The 18489-nt window shown below is 42.4% G+C and overlaps 1 pseudogene; it reads right to left on the bottom strand.

Annotated features, from left to right (window-relative positions):
- LOC129816887 (lambda-crystallin-like) overlaps positions 1-18489 on the bottom strand; it is a 28567-nt pseudogene that overhangs the window by 9657 nt on the left and 421 nt on the right.

Below are 18489 nucleotides of genomic sequence, written 5' to 3'. Positions count from 1 at the left end.
GGTCGACATTTGATTGTGAGGTCAGGTGAACAGAATGACTTGAGTTCCTGTATGTTGTTATGTTCACAGCACGTCTCATTAATCATAAGGCATACCCCCCCGCCCCTCTTCTTACCAGAAAGATGCTTGTTTCTGTCGGCGCGATGCATGAAGAAACCAGCTGGCTGCCCCGACTCCGTTAGCATCTCTCGAGTGAGCCATGTTTCCGTGAAGCAAAGAATGTTACAGTCTCTGATGTCTCTCTGGAATGCTACCCTTGCTTGGATTTCATCAACCTTGTTGCCAAGAGACTGGACATTGGCGAGTAGTATGCTAGGGAGTGGAGCGCGATGTGCCCGTCTCCGGAGCCTGACCAGAAGACCGCTTCGTTTGCCCCTTTTACGGCGTCGTTGTTCAGGATCGCCGGCTGGGATCCGATCCATTGTCCTGGGTGGAAGGCAAAACACAGGATCCGCTTCGGGTGAGTCATATTCCTGGTCATAATGATGGTGAGTTGACGTTGCTCTTATATTCAGTAGTTCCTCCCGACTGTATGTAATGAAACCTAAGATTACCTGGGGTACTAATGTAAGAATAACACGTAAAAAAATAAAAAATAAAATACTGCATAGTTTCCTAGGAACGTGAAGCGAGGCGGCCATCTCTGTCGGCGCCGGAAGTACTATTTGGTTCTTTAATGTAGCCACCCTTTGCTTTGATGACAGCTTTGCACACTCTTGGCATTCACTCAACCAGCTTAATGAGGTAGTCACCTGGAATGCATTTCAATTAACAGGTGTGCCTTGTTCAAAGTTAAGATGTGGCATTTCTTTCTTTCTTAATGCATTTGTGCCAAATCAGTTTTATTGTGACAAGGTAGGGGTGGTATACAGAAGATAGCCTTATTTGGTAAAAGACCAAATCAAATGAAACTATATTTGTCACATGCGCCGAATACAACAAGTGTAGACCTTACTGTGAAATGCTTACTTACAAGCCCTTAACCAACAGTGCAGTTCAAGAAGAGTTAAGAAAATATTTATCATACTAAAGTGAAAAATAATAAAAAAATTAACACAACAATAACGAGGCTATATACAGGGGGTACCGAGTCAGTGTGCGGGGGTACAGGTTAGAGGTCATTTGTACATGTACAGTCCTTTGCAAAAGTATTCATCCACCTTGGTGTTTATCCTATTTTGGTGCATTACAACTTGTAATTTAAACAGATTTTTATTTGGATTTCATGTAATGGACATACACAAAATAGTCCAAATTGGTGAAGTGAAATTAAAAATATAACTTTGCTCTAACCCCCTTTGCTATAAAGCCCCTAAATAAGATCTGGTGCAACCAATTACTTTCAGAAGTCACATAATTAGTATATACATACACCTGTTCTGAAAGGCCCCAGAGTCTGTAGCACCACGAATCAAGGGGCACCACCAAGCAAGCGGCACCATGAAGACCAAGGAGCTCTCCAAACAGGTCAGGTACAAAGTTGTGGAGAAGTACAGATCAGGGTTGGGCTATGAAAAATATCAAAAACTTTGACCATCCCACAGAGCACTATTAAATCCATTATTTAAATAATGTAAGATTATGGCACCACAAAAAAACCTGCCAAGAGAGGGCCGCCCACCAAAACTCACGGACCAGGCAAGGAGGGCATTAATCAGAGAGGCAACAGAAACCAAATATAACCCTGAAGGAGCTGCAAAGCTCTACAGCGGAGATCGGTGTATCTGTCAATAGGACCACTTTAAGCCGTACACTCCACAGAGCTGGGCTTTATGGAAGAGTGGCCAGAAATAAACCATTGCTTAAAACTTCTTATGGCTGCATCCCGGTAACGGGATCGATATGACAGCAGCCAGTGAAAGTGCAGGGCGCCAAATTCAAACAACAGAAATTTCACAATTAAAATTCCTCAAACATACATGTGTCTTATATAATTTTAAAGGTAATCTTGTTGTTAATCCCATCAAAGTGTCCGATTTCAAATATGCTTTTCAGTGAAAGCACTACAAACGATTATGTTAGGTCACCACCAAACCACAATAAGCACAGCCATTTTTCCAGCGAAAGATAGCTTTCACAAAAAGCAGAATTAGAGATAAAATGAATCACTAACCTTTGATTATCTTCATCAGCTGACACTCATAGGACTTCATGTTACACAATACATGCATGTTTTGTTTGATAAAGTTCATATTTATAACAAAAAATCTGAGTTTACATTGGCGCGTTACATTCACTAGTTCCAAAAACATCAAGTGATTTTGCATAGCCACATCGTTTCAACAGAAATACTCATCATAAATGTAGATGATAATACAAGTTATACACATGGAAATATAGATATACCTCTCCTTAATGCAACCGCTGTGTCAGATTTCAAAAAAACTTTACGGAAAAAGCAAATCATGCAATAATCTGAGACGGAGCTCAGAACAATAGCCAAATTAGCCGCCATGTTGGGGTCAACAGAAACCAGAAAATACATGATAAATGTTTCCTTACCTTTGATGAACTTCATCAGAATGCAGTCCTAGAAATCCCAGGTCCACAATAAATGCTTGATTTGTTCGATGATGTCCGTTATTTATGTCCAATTAGCTACTTTGGTTAGCGCGTTAGCGGTAAACAATTCCAAAGTCACAAAGCGCATCCACTATAACGTGACCAAATGTCCAAAAGTTCCGTAACAGTCAGTAGAAACATGTCAAACGATGTACTGAATCAATCTTTAGAATGTTGTTAACATACATCTTGAACAACGTTCCAACCGGAGAATTAGATTGACTTCAGAAGAGCGGTGGAACGGAGGTCCTCCTCATGTGAAGGCGCACGTGAAAGCATGGTCAGCTCGTGGCAGTGATTACTCATTCCTGTCTTCTTCGGCCCCCCTTCACATTAGAGTCATCAGACAAAGTTCTATTGACTGTTGACATCTAGTGGAAGCCGTAGGAAGTGAAAACTCATCAATATCTCGCTGTAATTTCAATGAAAGCTTGGTCGAAAATCTGCCACCACAGAAACAATTCAAACAGGAAGTGGAACTTCTCAGGTTTTTCCCTGCCATATGAGTTCTGTTATACTCACAGACATAATTCAAACAGTTTTAGAAACTTCAGAGTGTTTTCTATCCAATACGAATAATACTATGCATATATTAGCAACTGGGACTGAGGAGCAGGCAGTTTACTATGGGCACCTCTGTGCACCTTTCATCCAAGCTACTCAATACTGCCCCATAAGAAGTTAAAGAAAAAAATAAGCAAACACGTTTGGTGTTCGCCAAAAGGCATGTGGGAGACTCCCCAAACATATGGAAGGTACTCTGGTCAGATGATACTAAAATGTAGCTTTTTGGCCATCAAGGAAAACTCTGTCTGGCGCAAACCCAACACCTCTCATCAACCCGAGAACAACTTTCAAAGCACTTCTTGGCTACCGACATGAGTGCTACGGGGCGGTAATCATTTTAGGCAGGTTACATTCGCTTCCTTGTGCACAGAGACTTATGGTGGTCTGCTTGAAACATGTAGGTATTACAGACTCAGTCAGGGAGAGGTTGAAAAAGTCAGTGAAGACACTTGCCCGTTGGTCCACGCATGCCTTGAGTACACCTCCGGGTAATCCATTTGTCCCCGCGGCTTTGTGAAAGTTGACCTGTTTAAAGGTCTTGCTCACAACGGCAACCGAGAGCGTTATCACACAGTCATCCAGAACAGCTGGTGCTCTTGTGCATGCTTCAGTGTTGCTTGCCTCGAATCGAGCATAAAAGGCATTTAGCTCGTCTGGTAGGCTCGCGTCACTGGGCAGCTCGCATCTGGGTTTCCCTTTGTAGTCCGTAATAGTTTTCAAGCCCTGCCACATCTGACGAGCGTCAGAGCCTGTGTAGTAGGTTTCAATCTTAATCCTGTATTGACGCTTTGCTTGTTGGATGGTTCGTCTGAGGGCATAGCGGGATTTCTTATAGGCGTCCCGCTACTTGAAAACGGCAGCTCTAGCCTTTAGCTTGATGCGGATGTTGCCTGTAATCCATGGCTTCTGGTTGGGAGATGTACGTACGATCACCGTGGGGATGATGTTGTCGATGCATTTCTCGATGAAGCCGATGACTGAGGTGGTATACTCCTCAATGCCATTGGATGAATCCCGGAACATATTCCATTCTGTGCTAGCAAAACAGCCCTCTAACGTAGCATCCGCGCCATCTGACCACTTACGTATTGAGCAAATTACTGGTACTTCCTGCTTTAGTTTTTGCTTATAAGCAGGAATCAGGAGGATATAATTATGGTTGGATATGCCAAATAGAGGGTGGGGGAGAGCTTTGTATGCATCTCTGTGTGTGGGGTAAAGGTGGTATAGGGTTTTTTCCCCCTCTGGTTGCACATGGAACATGCTGGTAAAACTGATGTAAGTTTGCCTGCATTAAAGTCCCCGGCCACTAGAAGCGCCGCTTCTGGGTGAGCAATTTCTTGTTTGCTTATGGCCTTATAGAGTTGGTTGAGTGCGCTCTTAGTGCCAGCATCGGTCTGTAGTGGTAAATAGACGGCTACGAATAATATAGATGAGATCTCTCTTGGTAGATAGTGTGGTCTACAGCTTATCATAAGGTACTCTACCTCAGCGATCAATACCTCGAGACTTCTTTAAATATTAGACATTGCGCACCAGCTGTTAATGACAAAAAGACACACACCCCCACCCCTGGTCTTAACACATGTAGCTTCTCTGTTCTGCCGGTGCATTGAAAATCCCTCCAGCTCTATATTGTCCGTGTCGTTGTTCAGCCACAACTCTGTGAAACATTGGATGATACAGTTGTTAATGTCCCGTTGGTAGGATAATCCTAATCGTAGGTCATCCATTTTATTTTCCAATAATTGCATGTTAGCAAGTAGAATTAATGGCAATAGAAGTTTACTCGCTCACCTACGGATTCTCAAAAGGCACCCTGATCTGCGTCCTCTTTTTAACGTGGATCTGGGCCTGTTCCCAGGAGAGCATTATATCTTTCTCGTCGGAAAGCTTCTTCCAGTCCGTGGTGAGTAATCCCATTTCTGATGTCCAGAAGTTATTTTCAGCCATAAGAGACGGTAGCAGCAACATGAAAATTAGGGGAAAAAACAAGAAACAACGCAAAAAAAAGGAACAAAATAGCACAATTGATTACGGCCATGTAAAACGTCAGCCATCCTCTTCGGCGCCATTTTCCATCAAGTCCATATTATGGCAAGAACAGCTCAAATAAGCAAAGAGAAACAACAGTCCATCTCTACTTCGAAGACATGAAGGTCAGTGAATGCGGAAAATGTCAAGAACTTTGAAAGTTTCTTCAAGTGCAGATGCAAAAACCATCCAGCGCTATGATGAAACTGGCTCTCATGGAGGACCGCCACAGGAAAGGAAGACCCAGAGTTACCTCTGCTGCAGAGGATAAGTTCATTAGAGTTACCATCCTCAGAAATTGCAGCCCAAATAAATGCTTCACAGAGTGACACACACATCTCAACACCAACTGTTCAGAGGAGGCTGCATGAATCAGGCCTTCATTGTTGAATTGCTGCAAAGAAACCACTACTAACGGACACCAATAAGAAGAAGAGACTTGCTTGGGCCAAGAAACACGAGCAATCGACATTAGACCGATAGAAATCTGTCCTTTGGTCTGATGAATTCCAATTTGAGATTTTTGGTTCCAACCGCTGTGTCTTTGTGAGACACAGAGTAGGTGAACGGATGATTTCTGCATGTGTGATTCCCACCGTGAAGCGTGTTGGAGGAGGTGTGATGGTGCTTTGCTGGTGACACTGTCGCTGATTTATTTAGAATTCAAGGCACACTTAACCAGCATGGCTACCACAGCATTCTGCAGCGATATGTCATCTCATCTGGTTTGCGCTTAGTGGGACTATCATTTGTTTCTCAACAGGACAATGACCCAACACACCTCCAGGCTGTGTAAGGGCTATTTGACCAATAATTATTAAAAAAACAAAAACACCTTTATTTAACCAGGTAAACTAGTTGAGAAAAAGTTATCATTTACAACTGCGACCTGGCCAAGATAAAGCAAAGCAGTGCGACACAAACAACAACACAGAGTTACAGATTTGTGAACATAATCCCTAGCTGTGTATTGCCGCTTTCCATGTTGTCTGTAGCTTGTGAGGTGTGTAAACACTTTGTTGCTTTTATGAATTTTGTCTTACTGCTTTTTGTTCTATGTTGCTCTGTCTGTATGCTACGTCTTGCTTGTCCTATGTGGCTATGCGTGTGCTCACTGCTCAATGATTGTTTATATTGTAATTGTTTTCAATAATCTGCCCAGGTCTGCGGTTGAAAATTAGCCGGCTGGTTAAAACCGGCACTTTTACTGAAACGTTGATTAATGTGCACTGTCTCTGTAAAAATAAAATAAATTCAACTCAACACATGGAATAAACAAGCGTACAGCTAATAACACAAAAGAAAAAAAGAAAGTCTATACACAGTGCGTGCAAATGGCATGAGGTAAGGCAATAAATAGGCCATAGTAGGGAAGTAATTACAATTTAGCAAATGAACACTGGAGTGATAGATGAGCAGATGGTGATGTGCAAGTAGAAATACTAGTGTGCAAAAGAGCAGAAAAGTAAATAAAAACAATATGGGGATGAGGTAGGTAGATTAGGTGGGCTATTTACTGATGGGCTATGTATAGCTGCAGCGATCGGTTAACTGCTCAGATAGCTGATGTTTAAAGTTAGTGAGGGAAATGTAAGTCTCCAGCGATTTTGCAATTTGTTCCAGTCATTGGCAGCAGAGAACTGGAAGGAAAGGCGGCCAAATGAGGTGTTGGCTTTGGGGATAACCAGTGAGATGTACCTGCTGGAGTGCTTGCTACGGGTGTTGTTATCGTGACCAGTGAGCTGAGATAAGGAAGAGCTTTACCTAGCAAAGACTTATAGATGACCTGGAGCCATTGGGTCTGGCGACGAAAATGTAGCGAGGGCCAGCCGGCTAGAGCATACAGGTCGCAGTGGTGGGTGTTATAAGGGGCTTTGGTGACAAAACAGATGGCACTGTGATAGACTGCATCCAGTTTACTGAGTAGAGTGTTGGAGGCTATTTTGTAAATGACATGGCCGAAGTCGAGGATCGGTAGGTTAGTCAGGGTATGTTTGGCGGCATGAGTGAAGGAGGCTTTGTTGCGAAATAGGAAGCCAATTCTAGATTTAATTTCGATTGGAGATGTTTAATATGAGAGGGGGATGACCGCGGCAGCTTTCCAATCTTTAGGGATCTCGGACGATACGAAAAGGGGCGGCAGGGTAGCCTAGTGGTTAGAGCGTTGGACTAGTAACCGGAAGGTTGCGAGTTCAAATCCCCGAGCTGACAAGGTACAAATCTGTCGTTCTGCCCCTGAACAGGCAGTTAACCCACTGTTCCTAGGCCGTCATTGAAAATAAGAATTTGTTCTTAACTGACCTGCCTAGTTAAATAAAGGTAAAAAAAAAAAAAAAAAAAAAGGAGGTTGAACAGACTGGTAATAGGGGTTGCAACAATGGCAGTGGATAATTTTGGAAAGGGAGGGTCCAGATTGTCTAGCCCAGCTGATTTGTATGTGTCCAGGTTTTGCAGAACATCTGTTATCTGGATTTGGGTGAAGGAGAAGCTGGGGAGGCTTGGGCAAGTAGCTGCGGGGGGTGCGGAGCTGTTGGCCGGGGTTGGGTTAGCCAGGAGGAAAGCATGGCCAGCCGTAGAGTAATGCTTCTCGAAATTCGATTATCGTGGATTTATCGGTGGTGACAGTGTTACCTAGGCTCAGTGCAGTGGGCAGCTGTGAGGAGGTACTCTTGTTCTCCATGGACTTTACAGTGCAAATTTCTGTTTGAAAAAGCTAGACTTTGCTTTCCTGACTGACTGCGTGTATTGGTTCCTGACTTCCCAATTAGAGTGATGGAGTGCTGCACCAGATGTCCTGGCCTCCACAATCACCCGACCTCAACCCAATTGAGATGGTTTGGGATGAGTTGGACCGCAGAGTAAAGGAAATGCAGCCAACAAGTGCTCAGCATATGTGGAAACTCCTTCAAGACTGCTGGAAAAGCATTCCAGGTAAAGCTGGTTGAGAGAATGCCAAGAGTGTGCAAAGCTGTCATCAAGGCAAAGGATGGCTACTTTGAAGATTCTTAAATATATTTTGATTTGTTTAACACTTTTTTGGTTACTACATGATTCCATATGTGTAATTTCATAGTTTTGATGTATTCACTATTATTCTACAATGTAGAAAATAGTAAAAATAAAGAAAACCCCTTGAATTATTAAGTGTGTAAAAAAGTTTGACTGGTACTGTAATTCTGATCTTGGTTTTTCTTGTTTAAATGAAGTGGGAACATCAACAATAATTAGTGCTTTCTCTGGGAAACTCCTTGCAAAAATAGCTTTCTTTCTTCTGATATGGATGACCATGATAGGGAAGTGTCAGTATCACTTCATGGAAAATCTTTATAGTCACTTTTCACATCATAAAGTCTAGGGTTCAATAAACAATAAATACTTCACTTTCCAAATCAAATTCATTTATGAAGCTCTTTTTACATCAGCAGATGTTACAAAGTGCTTATACAGAATCCAGCCTAAAACCCCAAAGAGCAAGCAACTCAGAGGTAGAAGCACGGTGGCTAGGAAAAACTCCCTAGAAAGGCAGGAACCTAGGAAGAAACCCAGAGAGGAACCAGGCTCTGAGCGGGGGCCAATCCTCTTCTCTGGAAGCAATTTTTTCTTCTTCTTTTACCATTATTTAACTAGGCAAGTCAGTTAAGAACAAATTCTTATTTACAATGATGGCCTACCCCGGCAAAACCCTAACCCGGACCACGCTGAGCCAATTGTGCACTGCCCTATGGGACTCCCAATCACGGCCGGTTGTGATACAGCCTGGAATCGAACCAGGGTATGTAGTGACATCTCTAGCACTAGATGCAGTGCCTTAGACCGCTGCGCTACTCGGGAGCCCAATGGCAATGGTCTATTTGCATATAGGCCTACCGCAGCTCTGATTGGTTATGCCACACTGGTCTGTGTTGAGTACGGGCTGAGTCATGCATTTCAATGCAATAGAATCCTACTCCAATGCCTTCTGCCTACAACAAAATCTCTTGCATGGTTAAGTTTTGCATACTAAGTCTTGCATAGTTCGTTTTGTTTAGGTATGTTGCATTGAAAGTGGCTAAAATTACGTTGATTCGATCATAATTCCCACAGTAAAGGGAAACATTGATAGTGTGTACTAATAGGGAAAACTCTAGAAAGTTGAGTTAAGTTCAATCTCCTGCTTATCTGCAAGGGCTGATATTTCTTCTGCACGGAAGTCCCAGGGAGCTGCGCGCCCATGCGCAGTTTAGAGGGAACATTGCCTAGTGCCTTGCTTTTTATGTTAGAATTTGGAAAAACAGGGTGGTTGAAAACAATATGGTGGTTGTGTACAAGGAGTTTCACTAGTCCAGCTCTCTCCCACCTGTACAGATTTGGGAGAGGAGACAGGGGGAGGTAGCTAATTGAGACTATTGAGATGCTATGCTACACACCTAGGGCTGTTACGGTGACCGTATTACCTCCACACCGGTCATGACCTCAGTCAAATTCCGTGTACCTGTTGAGTCAAGGTAACTAGGCTTCTCCAAAACAGCTATCTGATGCCTCTGATGTTCATTAGTAGCCTACCAAACTTGCCAACAGCCAGTCGCTAATGGCCGGTACTCAGCGCTCTATTGTCCCTCTAATCACTCTGACGTCAATGCAAATGCAATTAAAAAATCAAATCAAACACTTCCTGAGAGCCCTGGCATTCAGAGCTTGAGCGGAATTGGATCACCTGTTGAGCAGCGAGAGCCAGCTCCTCATAGCTCATTGACGCATTGAATAAGTGTTCCTGTTGTGCATTTCTATATGCTATGCTATGCAATTGCGTGAGAAAACAGCGTTTTGATGGCCTCTATTAAAAAGAGGAGGATCCCATCAGCTTTCTATAGGAAAAGCCTACTATATTTATTTCTCAACTTTCCATATATAAAGCACATTACTTCACTTTACAACTGGAGTAGCCTACCTGGCTGAACCGCAGGAAAAGCGTCTTCCATTTGCCATTCGAGTGCATACGGATGACATACCAGGGTGTATCACCACCTGGTACCTCGACTGTTCCGCCCACAACCGCAAGGCTCTCCAGAGGGTAGTGAGGTCTGCACAACGCATCACCGGGAGCAAACTACCTGCCCTCCAAGACACCTACACCACCCGATGTCACAGGAAGGCCAAAAAGATCATCAAGGACAACAACCACCCGAGCCACTGCCTGTTCACCCCGCTATCATCCAGAAGGCAAGGTCAGTACAGGTGCATCAAAGCGGGGACCGAGAGACTGACAAACAGCTTCTATCTCAAGGCCGTCAGACTGTTAAACAGCCATCACTAACATTGAGGGGCTGCTGCCAACATACTGACTCAACTCTAGCCACTTTAATAATGGAATAATTAATGTAATAAATGTAATACTAGCCACTTTAAACAATGCCACTTTATATAATGTTTACATACCCTACATTATTCATCTCATATGTATATACTGTACTCTTTACCATCTACTGCATCTTGCCTATGCCGTTCGGCCATCACTGTGAAGGCCTCTATGAAAGGAGTGGCACTGAGGTAAAACCATGGGGGGATTAAACATTCACCACACACACACACCTTCCCAGGTAAAGGTGAACTCGTCTCTCTGGCCACAGAAGGACTGTGTCTGTATGTGTGTGTGTGTTTAAGCCTCAAGGCGATGATAAGGGTGGAATTTCAGTGGTTAGCTAGTTGTTAGGAGACTGAGGGAAGAGGGGGTAAAGTCCATAAGGTTCTCTAATACTTCTTTAAGACTGGACAAGGACTGGACTGCAATAAAATGTTGTGTTGCAACCTAGAGATTAGAACCTGAAGGTTACAAATGTTGCTGTTGGAATGGATGGGTTATTCCCTTGTGCAAACACAAAAAGTACTGGCCTCAGACAGGGAGAGAGCGTCCTGTTCCCTATGCTGTGCAGTGCTCTGGCCAAAAGGAATGGGATTAGGGCGCCATATTGGACACAGCCTTGGTGTTTAGGGTAGTGCTGTACTGACCGGTTGAGATATGATGCAGCGCTTCCAGTTCTGGAGCCGGGAGAAGACGTTGCTGGGCAACAGGCAGGAGGTGGAGCTACTGAGGATCATGCCCTCTCCCACGTGACTCCTGAAAGACAATCTGCTTGTCCTCAATCTCCTCAAACACACTCTCCTGTACACACAGACACACACACACGTTTGTTGAGCAGAGACAATGTGACAGTGAAGTTAACACATTTTCCCATTGCAGTGGCAACAGACCTTCAGTGCAACATTATAAACAAATATTAGGACATACAGAAATACAATGTAAAGGCCGATGAGAACAAACATGGTGTACTTTCAAAATATATTTTTTTTTGCTGGAAAAGGGTTCTACTTCACACAAAAAACAGCTTTCCTAGCTACTTGCATATGGCTGTGTCGTAAACTAAGTTATGGCACATGATCTGAGATTCCAGACACAACATGTCACATATACTGAACATAAATATAAATGCAACAAGATTTTACTGAGTTACAGTTCATATAAGGAAATCAGTCAATTTAAATAAATTCATTAGGCCCTAATCTATGGCTTTCACATGACTCGGAATACATATATGCATTGGTTGGTGACAGATACCTTTACAAAATAATTATGGGCGTGGATCAGAAAACCAGTCAGTATCTGGTGTGACCACCATTTGCCTCATGCAACGCGACACATCTCCTTCGCATAGAGTTGATCAGGTTGTCGATTGTGTAATGTTGTCCCACTCCTCTTCAATGGCTGTGTGAAGTGGAACATGCTGTCGTACATGTCTATCCAGAGCATCTCAAACATGCTCAAAGGGTGACATGTCTGTTGAGTATGCAGACCATGGAAGAACTGGGACAATTTTAGCATCCAGGAATTGTGTACAGATCCTTGCGACATCAGGCCGTGGATTATCATGCTGAAACATGAGGTGATTAAGGTGGATGAATGGCACGACAATGGGCCTCAGGATTTCGTCACGGTACCACTGTGCATTCAAATTGCCATCGATAAAATGCAGTTGTGTTCGTTGTCCGTAGTTTATGCCTGCCCATACCATAATCCCACCATGGGAGCGCACTGTTCATATGTGGTCTGTGAGGCTGGTCGGCCGTACGGCCAAATTCTCTAAAACAACGATGAAGGCAGCTTATGGTAGAGAAATTAACATTCAATTCTTTAGCAACAGCTCTGCCGGACATTCCTGCAGTCAGCCAATTGCACGCTCCCTCAAAACATCTGGGCATTGTGTTGTGTGACAAAACTGCACATTTTAGAGTGGCCTTTTATTGTCCCCAGCACAAGCGTTTAATCAGCTTGCCACACGTCAGGTGGATTGATGATCTTGACAAACGAGAAATGGTCACTAACAGAGATGTAAACAAATTTGTGCACAAAATTTGAGAGAAATACACTTTTTGTCCGCATGGAAAATTTCTGGGACTTTTATTTCAGCTCATGAAACCAACACTTTACATGTTGCGTTTATATTTTTGTTCAGTGTAGTTCTACGATGTGATATTCCTATAAGACGACCTATTTCTTAAAGTAACTGCCCAGTGTTTCCAGGTTTCTATGAAATATGACCTATAATTACTTACAATGAGTGAAATTGTTTTCTTTGCTATTTTTTTAAATTAAGTTTGTTAAAAAGCTGATTTTCTGTGTTGGAATGGTGTGGGCGTACTCCAACAACAGAATGGTCATAAAAAATATTCACGCAAATAGACCGCTTATTGGCCAGCTCATCCTCCTCTAGACCGCTGATTGGCTAGCTCATCCTCCTCAGGGAGATGACATCATGTTCTATGAGGAAATAGCAAGCATTCTTGAAACGGTCTGAGATACAAATGTTTTTTCTCCTATTTATGCTTTGGCCACAAATACAGGTATAGAATGAGTCAACAACATTATTTCGATACAGGTTGACAGAATATTAACTTTTAAAAGGGACATTTTGACTGGGCAGTTACTTTAAGACTGAAAAGGAATATTATGGCATGATCATGTTTTTACTGAAAAAGATTCTGTAAGCTATAAAAACAAAGAGAGTCTCACACTCCATATATATAACCTCCCAGTAATCTATTGGGTAAAAAAACACCAACGTCTCGGCATCACCAATGCCTTCTTCTGGGTGCGACTGTCTTTGTTTTCATAGCTTACAGTTTATTCCCCTTTAGTCAGCACCTCAACACAAAATACTTTTCTCTGGGTGTGTGCCAGCTCATGATTTTTATTAGACTGAAAATGTCACATCTACAATGACTCAGGAATGGTGGTTTACAAAATATGTTTCCCAGCCATCCTCATGATCCCCAGTCACAAGAGGGTTATGTACACTGCTGACACTAGTGTTTCAATACAAATACAAACCACATTGAGAAAAACATGACATGATTCGATGTGGTCATCGCTTTTTAATTAATTAATACAGAACACTGCTTGTGCTTAGTCCTGTTATGTATCGCTTATCACAATCATATGCACAGACAAATGTCTCTCTCTACCTCACAATGCTCTTTCACCTTCTAACTAATCTAACCAGCTTGGATATACTACACAATGGCCGCAGGGCAGCTTAACACCTCCAGGTATTTCTCTCTAAGCCTTGATGGCTCTCTTGTGGGCAGGTAAGGTAAGGTGTGTTGGCCAGTCACCCTTGCAATGGTTACTATGTCTTTATTAGTAAAATAATAACTCCATGACAAAGTCGCATGTCACCAGATTAAACTAGCAGCAGTAACTGGCTGGGTCAGTGGCATACCTGACACATTCACAAATAAAATGGTATGTCCCTCACATAAAGAGAGAGACAAAAAACAACAATTACCCACTGAGGCGGGACACATTTTGCCTAAAATATTTCACTCATATAAGTCTTAAGCGGGGAAACGATTATAAAGCCTATTCATCCACAATAAGGTTAGAATGAAAGGCGGAGTGAACTGCTGTCAGTGAGGAAATGTATCTGAACCAGGAAAGTGTGGTCTCAGATGGTGACAGGAGATACTCTGAATATTTCATAACAGAATTTCCCTGTAACTCTCTAAAACACCCTCTATTGTTCTCCTCCACAATGTGACATGATGGTACGTTCCTGAAAGGCTTAATCATTACAGTGTATCGATTAAAACTATGTGAAATACCATGTATCGATCTCCCCCGTGACCCCTGTCTATTTTGGCTTGAAGACCACACTTCCTGGCTCGCGTGGTGTACTTGTGAGCATGTTCAGAGCGTGACTAAGACCAGATTAAAGAATTAATTCAATGGTCATGTGGACTCTCCCATAGCCATATCCTCCTACACCTTCCATAACAAAAAATGTCTGAAAGTCAACCCTTCTAAGGAAGGGATGGGCAAACTGAATATTTACAGTGTCCTGGCTTTTGTTCTAGATGATTGAGATCAGAGTATGTGAGCGGATCGGAGCAAGGAGTGGAGCGTGCCCAATTCTCATGGAGCAAGTTTCTCAAAGGCTGGAACGTCGGCCTTCTCTCCCACTACAATTTCGCTCCAGTAGCACTCACTTCACGAGCTCAGTGTATGCCAGGCACAGCAGAAAGGAACGAGGTGGGTAGCTAGCTAAGTTGGTCATTGTAGCAAAGTATTTATAAAGTGAAAATCAGATCTCTTAAAAGTTTCCTTAATTTTCGTTCTATACAATAGGCCATCATTGATTTTGGCTCAATATGCCTGGCATATTACCTCTTTCAAGGAGCTTTCCGTTTTGATAGGGTTATTTTACCTAAAATCCTTTAGGCCTACCTACAGAAAAAAACACATACTCATCCCTGCCCAGCCTGGCAAGAGTGTCCCAAGGGTGTTTAGCATTCCCAGTGGCTCTGCAAGCACTGAGCGCATATTCTCCGCTGCTGGCATGCTCTCCAGGCACCATCACCTGAGCCTGAAAGCAGTGACTCAGGCCAAACTCATGTTTCTAAAAATTAATTTCAAAGGCACTGTAGATTGCGCCTAATAAGGTATTTTTTGTTTAATTTGAATTTAATTCTAATTAAGTCACAGACAATATATTTGAATTTGGAGCAGCAGTTTTTTTCCTTCGAGCGAGGAGTATTTGGAAAGGACGTGGAGTTCCGGAGCGTTGCGCAAGCACCACTCCATGAGCGATGAGCAGGATTTCCGACCGCTCAACTCCGCTCACATTCTCTGATTGAGATGCATCCTAGCGAATTGTTATTTCTATTTCAGCATGAAAGGGCATTTTCCTCAAAGATGATACTCATACCAGTCAGCCTACTGTACCTGGATGAAGAAGGCCCCCGCTAGCACCTGAGGGAGGTCGTGGCTGCTCAGTAGGGCTAGCTGCTCTGAGGCACTCAGCTGCCCCCTCAGCATGTGGGCTTCCTGCAGTTCCTCAAGCTGTTTCCTGGGCCACCACACAAGGAAACTGGGTTAACACACACACACACACACACACTCGCAGGCGCACCCACAACCCAAGGTCTTTTTCAATTACCCATAACTATACAGAAACGTATTGACCTCTGGAATATGAAGGAGAGTCATTGCGTGTCACCTGACTACATAATTAATACACTATAACACTGTGTCTGTACCGTTCCGATTGATCCCATTACAAAAAACATGGGAGACCGGCAAAACACAATAACAACAGACAGGTTGAGAACTTTACCACATTATGAATGGGCTGAACATTAGTGGTTTCACTAGACTGCATCGTCTACCTGACGGCCTTTATGTAAATACAATGACAGTCAATAACAGAGAAACGTCAAACTGAAGAGAAAACTCAGGGCACATATCTGAACTCAGTGTAACCATGAAGAGAACTGAATGTTACCAGGTTGGTTCTCGAGCCAACAATATATGCACTGGTCCATTCCCTATGCTTTCGAGGCTGATTTTCATACTGTCATTTCAAAGTGAAGTAAATTAAAACTTTATACGTAAACATGTCTTTCCGGTAGCTCTACGCTGAGGCCAGTGGTATGAGGGATGGAGTTGTTTCAGTGGTGTGTGTCAGTTTGTTTAATAGGTAACCAAGCAAGATAGACTCTAAAAGCTCAAGAATGCCCCCTACTGTCCAAAAGATTGTTGTTGTTTTTTTACCCATCTGCATTTGAGCAAACCTTAGTATAAAAGTGCAAAATAGCATGGTATAGAGAAGGGTTTCCCCATCCTCTCCTCTGGGACCACCAGATGTTTGACTTATAGCACAAATTTGTTGGAAAGTACTGGTATAGAAACCTGAAGACAAGACATACTGTGGCTCAAAATGTTAGGATATACTGTAGCAAATAGCTATTTATTTGACTTCATCATATCACAGCAGGTCTGGGATTTATTTACAGTCATGAACAATTAGCAGGTTGTTATTTATAAATACCTTTAAAGACCAACCTCAAAGTGTCTGTACAGTATGATGCTGAATGTGAAACTCTTCTAAATGAATCATAACAGAATATTTCTGGACTAGGCTAGTAATTCTCTCCCCAATGTCACTCTAAGAACCTTTTCCCATCATCCAGAGCCTTGAACTTAACATACCCTGGGTTAAAGTTAAACCAAAGATTTCTATCACTAACCCAAGATAGACCAGAGCCTGTTGTTTTCAATGGGAGCAAATTAATCATAGTGGGCAGAACATGCAAGGAGGCGGGCAGTGCCAAGCAGGAGCTAGTGAGATCCTATTGGTGCATTCTAGCATTTATTTGCATATTTCTGTGACGTGTGTGTGTGTGCGCGCAATAATTGAATTCGCCCTTGCACTCCTTCCAAACAATGCACTTTTTTAGAAACTTTGGCAAAGGGTAAAGTCTACAAAACACTCTGCTTGTCTCCGATTCTAGTTTTGGCCACTGGGCTTCTTCTCATCACCATATTTGGTAGTGAGTGAAAACGCCAACCGGATGCTTTTCATTTTTACATCCGGTGAAATATCTGGCTCATTGTTCTATCTGTGGTTAAATCCTATTACATATACTTCAAAATAATAATAAAGCGTCATGTCGTATTGTTCAACCATGTTTTTAACACGGTAATACAATATGGTTGTTGACTGATTTATATATATTTTTATTTTAGAAGAATAATTAAGGAGTGGGGTAATGGCCATTTTTTGGCTTTATTGAAGAGATAGTAAAGTGTTGGAAAGACGGGGAAGATAGGGGAAGTCAAAGGGCAGCGGGACAGATTTTAATCCATGCCGACTCTGTCATACATGTGTGTCGGGGTCAGCAGCTTTAACCGGCCACACAGGGGTTATACAGTTAAAAGGATTCACTGATCATGTTTTGTTCTTGTGCGAGTGCAAAAAGGACTGAGGGGTATTTATGTCATATATGAGTTGTTATGTGTGAGTTGATGTTGTTATGAGACATTTTGTTAATGTTTCACCTTATTTTCCAGGACTGACCTGACCTCCTGGAAGGCCCTGGCAGCCTGGCCAGGCTGGTTGTCATAGATCTTCACTCTGTAGCCCCCACTCATAAACACCATTGCCCAATCAACCCACTGAAATACACACACAACAACAGAGCTAACATTTACCTTTAATATCCCCCAAGGGAAATTTGGTTTGCCCCGGAATGGCTACATGTATTTTATGATAAATAAAATCCCTAAGTGGTCCTGTGTGGCTCAGTTGGTAGAGCATGGCCCTTGCAGCACCAGGGTTGTGGGTTTGATTCCAGCTAAGGCCACTCATACAGAAATGTATGAACACACTACTTACTGTAAGTTGCTTCGATATAAGCATATGCTAAATTGCAAATGTATTATATATATAAATACAGTGTACAAAACATTCATATTGCAACTCAATATTAGGAAGATATTCTTAATGTTTTGTACATAGTATAATAGGAGTGGTCATTGATTTGGGGGTCAGTCCAAATCCACAAGTGAATTTAAAAATGAACAATAATGAAGTCCAAATGTAAACCTTGTTGTATGACAAGCACTCTAATTGTTCAACAGTGACAGTGCAGACATTTTGATTGCCCTCAACATCCCTCAGGATTGTCCAGAAATGGTGAGTAGAGGAGGAGGCAGGAATAACAGGAAGCAAAGGACAAAAAGTGATGATTGTTTTTAAAAGAAACTGCCAGCATCATCAATATAGGCATATGATGGCCATATGAGTGGGCTATTCTTTTGTACTACTATATTAGATTCTAAATGTTCATCAAAACAAAAATACATTTTCAACCAGATATCATGATCACATCATATGCCTGCCTATAGTTAGCACAACATCCTGACCTGATATGGCACATTCCGTGTAGCTATACAGTAGTTAGCTAGAAAATAAAGATAAAGACAAAGTATTCTCTCTAGTATTGACTTGGCAC

Source organism: Salvelinus fontinalis, chromosome 19 (assembly GCF_029448725.1).
Source record: "Salvelinus fontinalis isolate EN_2023a chromosome 19, ASM2944872v1, whole genome shotgun sequence".
In the NCBI taxonomy this organism is placed as follows: domain Eukaryota; kingdom Metazoa; phylum Chordata; class Actinopteri; order Salmoniformes; family Salmonidae; genus Salvelinus; species Salvelinus fontinalis.
The sequence above is the reverse complement of the archived record's forward strand: the minus strand, read 5'-3'. Positions and strand labels throughout refer to the sequence as shown.